Source organism: Phascolarctos cinereus, unplaced genomic scaffold (assembly GCF_003287225.1).
Source record: "Phascolarctos cinereus isolate Bilbo 61053 unplaced genomic scaffold, phaCin_HiC Scaffold_5;HRSCAF=322, whole genome shotgun sequence".
Lineage (NCBI taxonomy): Eukaryota > Metazoa > Chordata > Mammalia > Diprotodontia > Phascolarctidae > Phascolarctos > Phascolarctos cinereus.
The window spans coordinates 271,286,676-271,302,247 of NW_027555958.1; positions in this window are offsets into that span (position 1 = coordinate 271,286,676).

The following is a 15,572-nucleotide window of genomic DNA, read 5'->3' on the forward strand; positions in this document are numbered from 1 at the left end:
GGACCCAGATCTTTTTTTTTTTTTGGCAAGGCAATTGGGGTTAAGTGATTTGCCCACGGTCACAAAGCTCATATGTCTTGAGTCCGAATTTGAACTCAGGTCCTCCTGACTCCAGGTCCAGTGCTCTATCCACTGCGCCACCTAGCTGCCCCCCAGATCTATTTCTACACGGCATTGGTCTTACCAAATTCAGGTACAAATCTGGTTGGAAGAGTCCTTGTCTTGGCTACTGCTAGACAGGGTCACAATGGTCTCCACTCAGCATGTTTTCCAATCCCAGACTGCCTAATGGCTTGTTCTCCTGACTTGTTGAAACTCCCCAGTGAGGCACTGAACCAGCAACTGTATTTTTTGTTTGTTTTTGCTTTTTTTTTTCTTTTAGGCAATTGGGGTTAAGTGACTTGCCCAGGGTCACACAGCTAGTAAGTGTCAAGTGTTTGGTCTGAGGCCGGATTTGAACTCAGGTCCTCCTGACTTCAGGGCCTGTGTACTCTATCTACTTCACCACCTCGCTGCCCCAACCAACAACTATATTTATGGACCATAGGTTGATCTCTGAGGGGGAGGGCCCAAGACCTCTTCCCTCAGAGCATTGTGTTTTCTCATAGGAATTGTCAGTTGGGAAGAAGTCAGCCCAAAGCTGGGGTAGTTGGAGGACAGGGGAAGAAGTTCTAGTCAATTAGAGCTTTTTGAATGCCACGTGGGCCCTGACTATATAGCCAATCGAAGAGACTCCATTTCAGCAACTGGTTGTTAGCTGCCTGTGCCTACAGCTGCTGTCAAGTTCACATGAGGATTGCATCAGCCAACCACTCTGCTCAAGCTCATAAGGACTGGGCTTATTGGCCAGTTCCTCATTATAAAAATATACATCAAAAACAAATGTTTCAGAGGAAATTTTTTGTTATAAAATGAATTTGTTCCTTTTCATTATTATCACAAAAAAGTGATGATTCCTTCTTTTAACTCAAACTGTTTTTGAAGTACTTTGGCATGAGAATGTCAGTGTTTCTTCTAACAATATAGAAGTGCCCTATGCTCTGGCTCCCATATTGTCACACAATTTTGCAAAAAGCCTTCCTTTTTTTTCCACTCAGTTTTATTTATTTTTTATTCTGGACATAACACACACACACACAAATAAGCATTTCTATACACACAGCAGAACACTAAAAAGAGGAAGAAATGTGAAACTGCGGATCTCTATTTCATATCTGTTGCCTTAAAAAAAAGTATGTAATAAATTCCCCATTACTTTCAACACTGTTCTGCTCATCTGCACTGTCTTCTGAAGTGCTTTCTGTTCTCTTCTGTGCATTAAAAAATGTTTCACTAGCTCTTTTGGGGATCTTTATAGCCAATTTCTCTTTTCCCACCCCTCCAATTAAAAATTAAAAGAAAAAAAAAACCTTGTGACAAAAAATTATACACGCACACACACACACACACACACACACACACCCAGATTTGAACTCAAGTCCACCTGAATCCAGGGCCCATGCTTTATCCACTGCACCACCTAGCTGCCCCCAAGTCCAGTATTCTATCCACTGAGCCACCTAGCTGCCCCTGCTTGGCACATAGTAAGGACTTAATAAATTCTTGTTGACTTGTATACCTTTCTGTTTTCACTCTTAAAACCCTCAGAACCAATCCACCTCCATTTCCTCTGTTTTTCTTATTTAACTCCCTCAACACCTTTTGAGGTATGTATTGAGTTTCTGAAGGAAAAATGTTCCTTCTTCTATTGAAAGTCTTCTATTGAAAAGCCTTGAAAAGACAATTCCAAAGGACTCATAATTTAAAAAAAAATGCTATCCACTTCCAGAGAGAGAACTGATGAACTGAATGCAAATTTTTTTCACTTTGAGTAAAGTATAATTTCTTGCTTTATTTTTCTTGCTTTTTTTGAAAATAGAGCTAATATGGAAATATGTTTTGCTTGATTTCACACATATAATTGATATCATATTGCTTGCCTTTTCAATGGATGGGGGAAGGGTGAGACGGAGGGACAGAATTTGAAATTCAAAATTTCAAAAGAAAAGAATGCTAAAAATAAATTAACAATGAATTCGGAAAACATTTTAAAGAAATAAATATTTGTTGAATGTTTAAAAAAAGTATTGAAAGTCTTCTATTCCTTCAAATGGTTTTTTTTTTTAGTTTGGTTTTGTGTGTGTGTGTGTGTGTGTGTGTGTGTGTGTGTGTGTGTGTGTTCGTGTTTTTTGTTTTTTGTTTTCCCGCCGTGTAGGATTACATTCAACTTGCAGGGCAAACAAATCATTGTTGGTTGTAAGCTTGTATCTTTTGCCTTTTGGAATACTGTATTACAAGATCTCTTCTCTTTTATAGCAGAAGCTGCAACATCTTATGTGATCCTAACTGTTGTCTCTTGGTACTTGAACTCCTTTCTGGCTGCTTATAGCACTTTTTCTTTGATGTAGAAGCTCTAGATATTGGCTAGGACATTGCTTTTGAGGTTTTTTTACAAGAAGTTCTCGGTAGAGTCTACCTTAACTTTGCCCTCCAGTTCTAACAGATCTTGGCAGTTTTCATGTCTAATTTCTTGAAATGTAGTATTCAGGCTGGGTTTTTTTTTCTTAATCATGGTTTTCAGAGAATCCAATGATTTTTAAATTATTTCTCTTTGACTTGTTTTACAGGTCAGTTGTTTTTGACATCAGATATCTTACACTTTATTTTTTTCAGTCTTTTGATTTTGTTCTTATATTTCTTACAGTCTTTTAGGGTCATTGATTTCAATTTGATCTATTCTAGTTTTTGATGGGTCCACTAATTTAGGTAAAGTTTACCACTTTCTGTTCTAAGCTATTTATTCTCTTTCCAATTCTTTCCTCCAGAGCTTTTATTTAATTTTTTTCTTGCTTACTTCATTTCTACCAGATATTCATGTAGTTCTTATGAAAAAGCCATTTTTGGAGTGTCTGCTTGTGGTTGTTATGGAGTTACTTTTTCATTTCAGGTCCGATTTGGGGGCATTTCTAGATCTCCAATAATGTTTTATACTGGTCAGTGTCTTCTTTGTTTTACTCATTTTTCCAGCTTTAGTTACAGAATCTAGACTTTGTACTAGGGCAAGCTTCACACCTTGCTGTGTTTTTGGATAGGATCCTAATCTACTTAATCTTGCCCTGGATTATCCATATCAGTAGAAGTAGTATTTAATATTTCTCCTTGTGAATGAGGCTTTTTATTCCTAGCAATTCCATGAGCAACTTTATAAGGTTAAAGCAATCCTTCTAGTGGCACAGGCATGACTTTTGAAAAAAAAAGTTTGGTTTTGCTTTTTTAAAAAAAATACATAGTTTTCTCTAGGGGGAAAAATTTGTCTTTTCAATGGACACTTTCAAAATATTGTTTAGTTTATTGGTTTTCATGTCTACAGTTAAAACACCCATACAAAGCAAATACAGATGTGTTTCCACTCTATCCCAGTGATAAAAACAATCTCTTGTCTTGTTCAGTCATGTCAGTCATGTCTGACTCTTTATGATCCCATTTGGGATTTTCTTTGCAAAGATACTAGATTTGGTCTCAAGGTTAAGTGACTTATCCAGAGTGACACAGATAGTAAGTGTCTAAGGCTGAATTGAACTCAGATCTTCCTGACTCCAGGCCCAGTGCTCTATCTGCTGTGCCACCTAGCTGCCTCAATAAAAATAATGCATTGTATTTTATGGAGCTGGACCTTTCATTTTGTGTTTCTGCATTTCTGCTACTTAAACTATCTTTTGTCTTTGCTTGTACTAGTTTCAGCTGCTTCAGTGGATTTTCTTTTCAAATCAATTATTTATTTATCAATACATTATCAGATTTTTTTAAAAAATAGAAACAAAAAAAGACAAATTTAAATATTAAATTTAAAATTAAATTACCATTAAGGGTAAAAATTTCAAACAAATTTCAATAGCTATTTTCAAATTATTTTAATTTCTAAAAGATTGTAGTTTTTTGGAAGCCAGCTCATTACATATGAAAAAGAAGGATATTGACATAGATATTATGGCACTTTTAATTCCTACCCAAACACTGTTTAACTATAAGTTTACATACTTTGTATTCTAATACAATAAGCAGCACTACAATAGGACTCATTTATGTCATAAACAGAGATGTGCTAGTAATGTTTAATAACCCACTCTCCCCTCCTCCACCCCATGTACACAAAACATACTTTTAAGCTTAGTCTGCAATATTAACATTTTCTCCATTGTTTTCTTAAGTCTAGACAATCAACAAAATAATCAATCAAGCCTTGATTTGCTGATTCCAGGGTATAAATGCTCACATTTGAAATTTAACAATCAGGCATCTCTGGAGGGGTTAGAGCTGGCTCCAGCACACCCTTTGAAGACTATGCCAATTGATCATAACAGTGGCACAATCTTTCATCATGACACAATGATGATATTTGACATGAACTGACTCAAATGCTATCTCTTTTTTGTATAACATTAAGTAATTACTGTACTATATTCATTGATAGTTGTGTTGACTCTAGTTTGAACATTTTTATTTTAAAAAAAAAAGTAGAATTGAAAGGGGAAAGGACCTACATATACAAAAATATTTATAGCAGCTCTTTTTGTGGTGGCAAAGAATTGGAAATTGAGGGGATGCCCACCAGTTGGGGAATGGCTGAACAAGTTGTGGTATATGAATGGAATGGAATACTAGTGTGCTATAAGAAATGACAATCAAGCAAATTTCAGAAAAACCTGGAAAGACTATACCGAGTAAAGTGAGCAGGACCAGGAGAACATTATACAGTAACAGCAACATTGTGCAGTAATCAGCTAGATATGACTAAGCTCTTCTCATAATACAATGATCCAAGATGATTCCAAAAGACTCATGATGGAAAATGCTATCCACCTCCAGAGAAAGAACTGATGAAGACTGAATGCAGATCAAAGCACGCTATTTTCATTTTCTCTATTTTTTCGTAGTTTTTTCCTTTTGTTGTTTCTTCTTTCACAATATGGATAATATGGAAATATGTTTTACATGATTACATATATATAACCTATATCAAACTGCTTACTGTCTGGGGGGGGAGGTAGACAATTTGGAATTCAAAATTTTATTTAAAAAAGAATGTTAAAAATTGTCTTTACGTGTAATTGGAAAAAATAAAATGTTATTTAAAAGGAAAAAAGTAGAAGTAAACTCGAAACTATCCAATATAATTTTCATTATTGTTTCGCCATCATCCTCCACAACAGAAGGTCTAGAAATAAGCACACAAAGACAGTGCACCCCACAGAATAGAAATATCTAACTTAGAGGGAGCAACAGAAAGTGTTAGAATATTTTATGATGGGCTTTGGCCCTTAAATTTTATGGGTTTAGGGAATCCCCCTATATGTAAACTCCCTCCATGGATAAAGATTGGAAGACTTTTATGTAATCAAGTGTTAGAAAGTTGCCTGGGTGCACTGACAGGTTAATTGAATTGCCATCGTCATGTAGCTGGGCTATATCAGAGGCAGATCTGGGACCTAGGCCCTCTTGATTGACTCCTAGGCTTTTTGACTGAAAAAATTAAAAAGGCCCTTTTATCTATTATGCCATGTAACCTCTCATATGATACTCGAATAGTTTAAATGAATGAGTTTAAATGTAAATAGTTACTAAGCATGTATGTCTAATAAACGTCTAATTTTTTTTAATCTACCACTACCACCTCTCCCTATCCCTCCCACAACTTTTTTTAGGCAGTAGGGGTTAAATGACTTGTCCAGGATTACACAGGTAGTAAGTATCTGAGATTTTAGCTCAGGTTCTCCTGATTCCAGGGCTGGTGCTCTATCCACTGTGCCACCTTTCTGTCCCCCCATCCTACCATTTTTTAAAGTATACTGCCGTTTCTTGAAATAGAACAGTCTGGAAATTCCTAGATACATTGCTACCGTTAGCATCCCCCTTTTTCTTCCCCCACCCATCTTCCCTATTCCTATTCTACTTCTCAGATGACTTATCCTATACCATAGTTCACCCTCACCACCCATTCTATTTCCAGCCCTCAACTCACACATTAATTTCATGAAGGGGCTTCTTTTGAAAAAGCCTCCCATTCTTGGCAAAGCTTCTTCCTTTCATAGTCAGACTGCCTAAGTACCACCCAGAAACAAACTAAGCCTAAAGACTGTGGGTACAGAAATTGGGGATTGAGCTAGGCTGGGTTGAGAAAAGTTCTATAAATGTTTGTTGATTTGAATTGAAGGGCAGCTGATCCCAAGAAAGGGAAAAGTGGTGAGGGATCAAAGGACCATGGGATTTTAGAGTGGGAAGGAACCATGGAGGGCAATGTCCACGTGGACATCATTCTATACCCTCATTCTCACCCTTCAGAGAAACCACTGGTAACTAGAAACTTTTTCAAACTTCTACCACACCACCCCCAGGAGGGAAGATTCTAAAAACTGACTGCCTTCCAGGCCAGGGGCCATCATACAGTGGAGAGTGCTCAAAGTAAAACTCAGAGACGTGAGAAAACTAAACGACTCTGAGAAAAGACACTTATTATTAAATTATCTTTCTCTAAATAAGACGAAGCTGTTAGGAAGCTGGCCACACACAAGCTATAAACCAATGTTTTGATCCTCCCCAGAACACTTTTCCTCAAGGGATCCTCTGAGGAAGGGCCGTAACCATATGCTTCTACACCTAAGCTAGGACAGCATTCAATAGAAAAGCTGTAACTAGCCATTTTGACACCTGGGGCAAGGCATTCTCAAATTAACTTTGTAATTCACAATGTGAAAATAACACAAACAAGACAAATTGCAGGTACTTTGGAGGAGGGGCTCATAATTGTAGTAGTTACATTTCATACTCTCTAAATTTTAGTGCACTAGTCCAAAGCTTACCTCAATTATGATTCTGTTAAGAAAAAAATCTCTTTACCTGGACTTTATTCCAAGGACTACAGCATTTTGAAATGTTTTCAGTCAGACTATTAACATCCTATACTTCCCAACCCCCACTACACACACCCACACACACACACACACACACACACACACACACACACACACACACATTCTCATTTTAGGCTGTAGTCGTGGTCACATGCCCCTCAAGCCCTATAATAGAATTTCTTTTATTTAGGAGAAAGAGAACTCCCAGCATTTGTTAGAAGTAAAGTCCCAAGATTCTTACTCTTTGCTGAAACAGTGCCTATTTAACTGGGACCACTTAAGTCCAACCTAAATAGTATAACTCACATTTATATTACACCTAGAGTTTTATAAAGTATTTTTCTCTCTCAACAACACTGTGAGGTATTTAATACAAGTATTGTTACTCCATTTTACAGATGAGAAAGTTAAGGTTCAGAGAAGTAAAGTCTCACAACTAGTAAGTGCTAGGGACAAGACTCAAAACCAGGTCTCCCGATTGTAGATGATTTTTAAAAATTATTCTAGATGATTGCTAATAATTCTTCTACCTTTAAATTATAGAGGAAAGGAAAGAATCCAAGTTCAACCCTCTTTCCACTATGTAGTGGTGTGCTGGAGCCAGCTCCTACTAGTGCAAGTTAGGCTATTGTTTGGTTTTGGGTTTTTTTTAGGCAATTGGGATTAAGTGACTTGCCCAGGGCCACACAGCTAGTGTCAAATGTTTGGTCTGAGGCCAGATTTGAACTCAGGTACTCCTGACTTCAGAGCCGTTGCTCTATCCACTGCACCACTAAGCTGCCCCTAAGTTAGGCTATTGTTAAATTTTCAGTGTGAGCATTTAAACCTCAGAAATCCACAAATGCTAAAAATGAGCTTGATTTATAATTTTGTTGATGGTCTAGACTTAAGAAAGTGATGATGAAAATATTAGTAATGCAGATTAAACTTAAAAGTATGTCATGCACTACACATGTATAACCTATATCAAGTTGCTTGCCTTCTCAATGAAGGTAGAGTAGGAAGGAGGAAGGGAGAGAATCTGAAACTCAAAGTTTTAAAAACGAATGCTAAGAGGGGCAGCTAGGTGGCGCAGTGGATAGAGCACAGGCCCTGGAGTCAGGAGGACCTGAGTTCATATCCGACCTCAGACATAATATTTCCTAACTGTGTGACTCTGGGCCAGTCATTTAACCCCAATTGCCTCACTAAAAAAAATAAATAAATAAAAACAAATGTTAAAATTATTTTTAAATGTAACTGGGGAAAAATAAAATGCTAAATAAAAAAATTTTTAAAGTATGCCATGCAAACATTTGGGGGAGAGGGGAAATCCCATTATTAAATGCATATCTGCAAAGCACTGACTATACAACAATGAAATAATTTGTAACTGAGTTGATGCTCTGGAGAATAGTATTTAGTTTTTAAATATATTTTTCTCCATATCTCTTGCTTTTACATTGCCTGAATTTTCACCTGTATCCCTCTCTTTTGTCTCTCCCAGGGAGCTATCCCTTATAACAAAGAATTCTTTTAAAGAAAAAAGAAGAGAAAAAAATCAGCATCAATACATTTAAAAAGTGACATTATATGCAATAATTCACATCTATAGACTTCTGCCCTGCCACTCTACTCCTTCAAAGGAGTAAGGGCTGGGGAGAAATCTTTTCATATGTCTTTTTTGAGGCCATGCTCATTCTTTGTAATTTTGTAACATTCATTTTCAATTATTTTGTGATTGTTGTAATTTCTATTCGTACTGACATATTCATTGTGTATATTATTTTCTTGACTACTCATTTCAATTTACATCAGTTCAAATATCTTTTCATGCTTCTCCATGTTAATTATATTTTATTTTTCTTATAGCACAGTAATACTATACTACATTCATGTATGAGAATAGTATATAGTTAAAGGGAATATTATTGAGTTCACAGTAAGGAAATTTTCTTTAAAGCAGAGAAAGAAAACTATTGACCAATATCCCTAATGAATATTGATTTTAAAATATTGAATAAAATTTTAGCAGAGGTATGGCATATAAAAAAGATTATACAACATCACTAGCTTGAAGTTATACCAGGATTGAATTTTAGGAAAACTATAAACATGTTAGGCTACATTAATATAAAAAACATGATTATAATCAATAAATGCAGGAAAAACTTTGAGAAAATACAATACTTTTTTATGTTAAAACTATTAAATAGAATCAGAATACAGAGATCAGACCCTAATATGGCAAACAGCATATGTGCAAAATCATGAGCAAGTATTTTCTATAATGGAAAAACATTGGAGACTTTTCCAATAAGAACAGGGATAAAGCAAGGATGTGAACTGCCACCATTTTTATTTGATATAGTTCTAGAAATACTAGTTGCAAAAATAAGACAAAAAATTAAGGAAAGAGGCATAGGCAAAGAAGAAGCAAGGTATTACTTTTATAGATGATAGAATAGTTTACATAGAAAGCCCTAATGATTCAATTAAAAATTAATTTAAATAATTAGTAATTCCAGCAAAATAGCAATATATAACATAAACCCTCAAAAATAATAAGCCTTATGATTTGCCAACAAAACAAAGTAGAAAAAAGAAAAAGACAATGAAACATCTAAAAATAAGCAGAAGAAAGCAGAAGGAAGTTCAGAAGAAGACACAGATATGGTGAAATTCTGAATAAAACTTAATATATACCCTTTGAAAAAAATAAGTTCTATATGTAACAGATATTCACTGTCATATACAACCCTCTTTTTCTATTTTTTTTGCTTTTTTTTTTGGTGAGGTAATCGGGATTAAGTGACTTGCCCAGGGTCACACAGCTAATAAGTGTCAAGTGTCTGAGACCGAATTTGAACTCAGGCCCTCCTGACTCCAAGGCCAGAGCGCTATCCACTGCGCCACCTAGCTGCCCTTTTTTTCTATTTTTTTTTAAGAAAGCATTTGTGTTTGTTGATATCTGACATGTTCATAATGATAAAAAAGACAAAATGATTTTTTCAAAAACAACCACTTCTCCCTATGAGGGCCCATCACCCTAAGACAGCTGTAGAAAGATTGACATTTCCTCACCCAAAAGGATTGATAGACTTTCTCAAAGCATATGATATACAGATAAAATTTACAGAAATACTTTTGGGCCTCATCCATCACTTTACCAAGCAATATTATAGGCTGATAATGCTACATACCATTGAATTTGCTGAATATCACCAAAAGCAGTTTACTTCTGAGTGGAGTCTATGAAACTGCTAAGATCTAAGAATGGGATCAAAAGGCCTTTAATGGGGGGCAGCTAGGTGGTGCAGTGGATAGAGCCCTGCAGTCAGGAGGACCTGAGTTCAAATCCAGCCTCAGACACACAACACTCACTAGTTGTATGACTCTGTGCAAGTCGCTTAACCCCAATTACCTCACCAAAAAAAGCCTTTAATGGGTATAAAATCCACTCAAACTCGGCTAACAATAAGTTGACCAAGAAAATCAAATAAGGCTGAGCCAAGACACTTGAAGGAAATGACTGACAAGACGCTAGTCTTGGTGACATGGTACCTTTACCAAGTGAGAACACATCTCAATTGTTCACTAGGTGTGAACAAGCCCTGGACAACTGCCTATTGGTCACGCACTCTGGGGCCTGTGAAAAACCATCAGACTATTTGGATTCAAAGACTTGCATGTCTGGCTGCAGAAAGGAGAGAACATTCTAGCTAAAACTCTGAGAAGAAACTGATTTTCGGGGAAGAGGAACCTTGTTTTCTATCTCCTCCCACCTTCCTCTTTGGCAAATGGAGGATAGCATAAACTTTGTAAGACCAAAGGATTTGTACTTTTATCCAACAATATCCTTAGCTGGTGGCAAATGTCTCCATTGGAAACCAAGGACAAACTGGACACAGTCAGAAAGGCAAGCCCAAGGTTCTACCAAGAGCCAGAAGAAAATGCACACCATACTTAAAGGGAATGCCTTGAGGACAGCAGCAAAAAGACTGCAAGGAGCTGGGAGTTACCCCTTTGCCACATATACTCTCTGATCTTCCCTCTAGATTCTGTGTGTACTTACTTGTGGGAGATGTGTTACAGACTTTTGAAGGGGTATTTTAAACCAACTATATACCACTTTAGTAAATACTCATTTCTAAAAGTTAATTAAGTCTGGCTGACTGATATCAACTTATAACCAACGTGAGAAGCACACGGGTTGGGACTCTTGGCTATAACATTAGAAAGACAGTCTTAACCCCTCAGGGCTATCTCAGAGCCCTGAAGGAACCTATTAGCTATGCTCTCTGGAGTCTAATTTATCAGTGTAAATGGAGGTTGTCATAGTAGGTACAAAGCATGGATTTCAGAGGCAATTCAGGAGCAGAACCTTGCCAACAAAAGGATTATCCTGAATGAGGTATAAGTTTAGTAATCTGAGAAGATTATGTAAAGAAATAGTAGAAAAATAAAATAAAATAAAGAAATAGTAGAAAAGAATATAACATCTCACTTCAAGTTGCAAATATTTAGCATCTATAGAAATACCTAGAAACACATGACCTGTTAGCTAGAACTATACATCAGAAGCTCACAATTTAGCAGACTATAAATCCCCGTTCTACAAATACAGACTTCCAAATATCCTAGAAAACTCAAACAATAAACTGTATTGGAACCAGACCATTATCACAGACCAGAATGTTGTCCAACATTGTGGGATTATAATCACTCCATAAAAACTTAAGAATAACATTTTTCAAAGATGTTGCCATGTTAAATGTTCATAATCTTCAAGCCACATGGAATCAAAGGCTTTCAAAATACAAAGACCTCACAGACGAGTTCAACATGATGTGGGAATAGAATGAGGGATGTGCCATCCTTGTTATCCTGTCTGCTGCTGAAATTATAATAAGGTTGTTTCTGGTGAGCATAGTTGATAAACTCACATCTTAACACTTTTTTTTTTAGCTAGGCAGTGAGGTTAGGTGACTTGCCCAGGGTCACACAGCTAGTAAGTGCTATGTGTCTCAGGCCACATTTGAACTCGGGTCCTCCTGAATCCAGGGCTGGTGCTCTATCTACTGAGCCACCTTATTTTTTTTAAAGCAGTTATTTGTCCACCTGTTTGATAGTCTTTAGAGCATTAAACAGAAGAGAATAATAGCAAGATAGTGACTTGTCCCAGGATAATTTTTATCTGAACTCCATACAGAAAAATGAGAATAATATTATAAAATGATGCCCCCTCCCTCCTCTAGTCTCACACTAAGACTAAATTAAAATTATTGAAAACATTTAATATCTATTCTATACCCACAGCTGTCCCAGGCACTATGGGAAGCGATATGAAATTACATTACATTCAACAAACATTATTAAGCACCTAGTATGCTCAAGACAATGTGTCCCTGACTTCAGGTAATCTCCGTAGAACTGGGGGAAGACAATATGCACATAAATAAATAGAGAATCCATACAAAGTAATTTTGGATGACATGAAGAAGAAGCCCTGATTCTGACTTTGCTAAGCTGGAGGCTGTGATGACAGTGATGCTGAGTGATGGAGTTTGACTGCAAGGAAGAATATGGCTCAGCTCCCACACCAGCTAGAATTCTAGTGCAACCACCCTCCATGTGTTCCTGTTCTGTTTTGCCACTGCCCATTATCCTGAGGTTTCCTCTGGACAATTTGGAAGAGGTGTTCTCACCTCAGCAGTCTTCAGACTACTGTCTTTAGACAACTGGTGCTTTAGCTGCTGTTCTGCATTCCTGACATGTCTCCTTCCCTATCTTTGGCTCTTTCTTGAATTGAACTGAATTGAATTCAACAAATATTTATGAAAAGCCTCCTGGGGATACAAAGACAAAAACTAGATAGTCCCTGTCCCCGTGGAGTTTACATTCTACTGGTTGAAAATAATAACTAATTATAGATAATTAAATATAAAATATATACATGTAACAGGATGTTGGAGAGAAACTAGCAGGCATCCATTTCCAGTTTCCTGTTACTTACAAAATATACACAAGGTAATTTCAGACAGGGATCACTGACAACTGGGAGGATCAGGAGAAGTCTCTTGTAGGAGGTAGCATTTGACATGAGCCTTGAAGGAAGACGAGGGATCTTAGAGTTGAGAATGGAGAGCTTTTCAAGAAGAGGAGAACAGTGAAAAGGTGAGGGGCAGTCAAGTTCATATCTTCTACATCTTTCCCAAACAATTCAAGTTCTCTAGATGAAGAAGCAGATCTTTATGGGATAAAAGGAATGATATTAATAACACTTAATTATTAATTGGTAGTTCAGTATAATCCAATGAACATTTATTCAGTTTGTTCTACAGTAATGGACAGCTAGGTGGCTGTGGATAGAGTGGTGGGCCTGCAGTTAGGAAGACTCAACTTCCTAAGTTCAAAGATGGCCTCAGACACTTACTAGCTGTGTGATCCTGGGAAAGTCATTTAACTCTGTTTGCCTCAGTTCCTCATCTGTAAAATAAGCTGGAAAAGGAAATGGCAAAAAAAGAAAAAGAAAAGAAAAAAGGAAATGGCAAAGCACTCCAGTATCTTTGCCAAGAAAACCCCAAAAGGAATCACGAAGGGTCTGACAAGATTAAAATGACTAAACAATAACTACAATAATAATATAACTCACATTTATATAGTGTTTTACCATATGTATATATATGTATCCTGTATATGTGTATGTTAGCTCATTTTATCCTCACAGTAACTCTATGAGGTAGGGACTATTATAATTCCCATTTTGCAGATGAGGAAACTGAAGCACAAAAATGTTAGGGACTGGCTCAATATCACACAGCTAATCTAACCTTGAGCAATGCTGGTCCCTGTTCTATATTCAAGCATGTAGTATGGATTGTGTTCCATTCTCAAGAGCATGACCTTTAATGAGAAGTGGGGTAGGTCCTACATTCTCATACTCTTTGGCTTGTTAAACTCTGCCCAAGAACATTTTTTCTTTTAGCTTAGGGTAGGGCTTATATCTAGGGTTTCCCCAAAAAGGGTAAGTAAAAAGGTTCTCAATGTACAATGTGATAGGGATAGGTAATTTATACCTATGCACAACAGAAATGCTAACCATAAAAGACTCACAGCCAGAATTAATAGAATGACTCAAATAGGATTCAGGAACTGTTGCAATCTTCTGGGAGGCTGATACTTAAGCCTCATCAATCATAGCATAAAGCAGTTTGGAGGATTGCTTAGCAAGCATGCTACATTTCACCTCAGCTTGACACTGTCCAAACAACTTCCAGCGCATCATGTGGCCAAGAGGTCAATCATTTTTTCAGTGGCCTCATTCCCAAGAATATGGTATAAAGCACTACGGAATCCTCCCCTGAAGCCACTTAGCTTCAACCTGATGGGGCCACTGGACCTCTCAGATTCATAAGGATGCCTCTAAGACTGGACACATCATCCCATTCATCCAGGATCAGGAAAGAACAAATACAGAAGAAACAGCTCGAACCCAGGCTGAGGCTTTTCCAGTCATGAAAAAAAGTACATGTACTTTACATGCCATGTGCTCATGGAGGCTGGTGGGGAAAGAACATGGGAAGGCACCTTTCTCACTTTTCTCTAGCAATCAACTTACAGCAGCCCTGACACAGTCTACAACTGGAAAGGAAGAGTCTTTTACATACCCACTGAGTCACAAACTCTTCTGACTCAGTAGCCAATGAGGAGACTTTTCACCATAACAAAGTATGAGCCGGTTAGGTGTTAATTTTTTGTTGGTCAGTCATTTCAGTTGTATCTGACTCTTTTATTATCTTACTTGGGCTTTTCTTGGCAAAGATACTGGAGTGGTTTGCCATTTCCTTCTCCAGCTCATTTTACAGATGAGGAAATGGAGGCAAACAGTTACTTGCTCAGGGTCACACAGCTAGTAAGTATCTGAAGCTAAATTTGAACTCATCTTCCCAACTCCAGGTCCAGCATTCTATCCCCTGTATCCTTAGCCCTGAATTACACATGGCCATAAGCAGATCCTAAAGCTGCCATTGGGATTGATCAGGAGTGGCACCTCTGAGCACACTATGGAATGGCCCCTATAGATCAATTCAGCCTCACTGCAAATTGTTCCTGGGCAAGTCACTTCCTCCTGTTTGCCTCAGTTTCCTTTTCTGTAAAATGAGCTGGAGAAGGAAATGGGGGTCATGAAGAGTTGGACACAACTGAAAAGATTGAACAACAACAGAACAAATTGTTATTTTCCCCCCTTGACAGATAAAGAAATTGAAGCTCAAAGAGATTTGCCCACAGCTACTAAGTGCAGTAACAAGGACTCGAACACAGCTCCTAGGACTCCAACCCCAATGCTCCTTCCATTACACCATTTTATCACTGTAGTAGAGTCTTCCTACCCGAATCACACTCCTCACTTTGGACATTTTTTGCACGGTTATGTGCCACAAGTTACAGTCTTTGGGACTTGGATTTTTCTTTCCTTTTCAAGTCTAACAGGGAGCCAGAACACCTTTAGTAAGCACATGTGTTTCTTTGGGAACGGGCTAAAGTTAGAAAGTAACGACAGAACATGAATCATTCTCCAAGTGCTTTTCCTTCTCCCTGGAAATTGAAACTGTCCTCTTTATTTCTCCCCTGAGTCTGATTTCC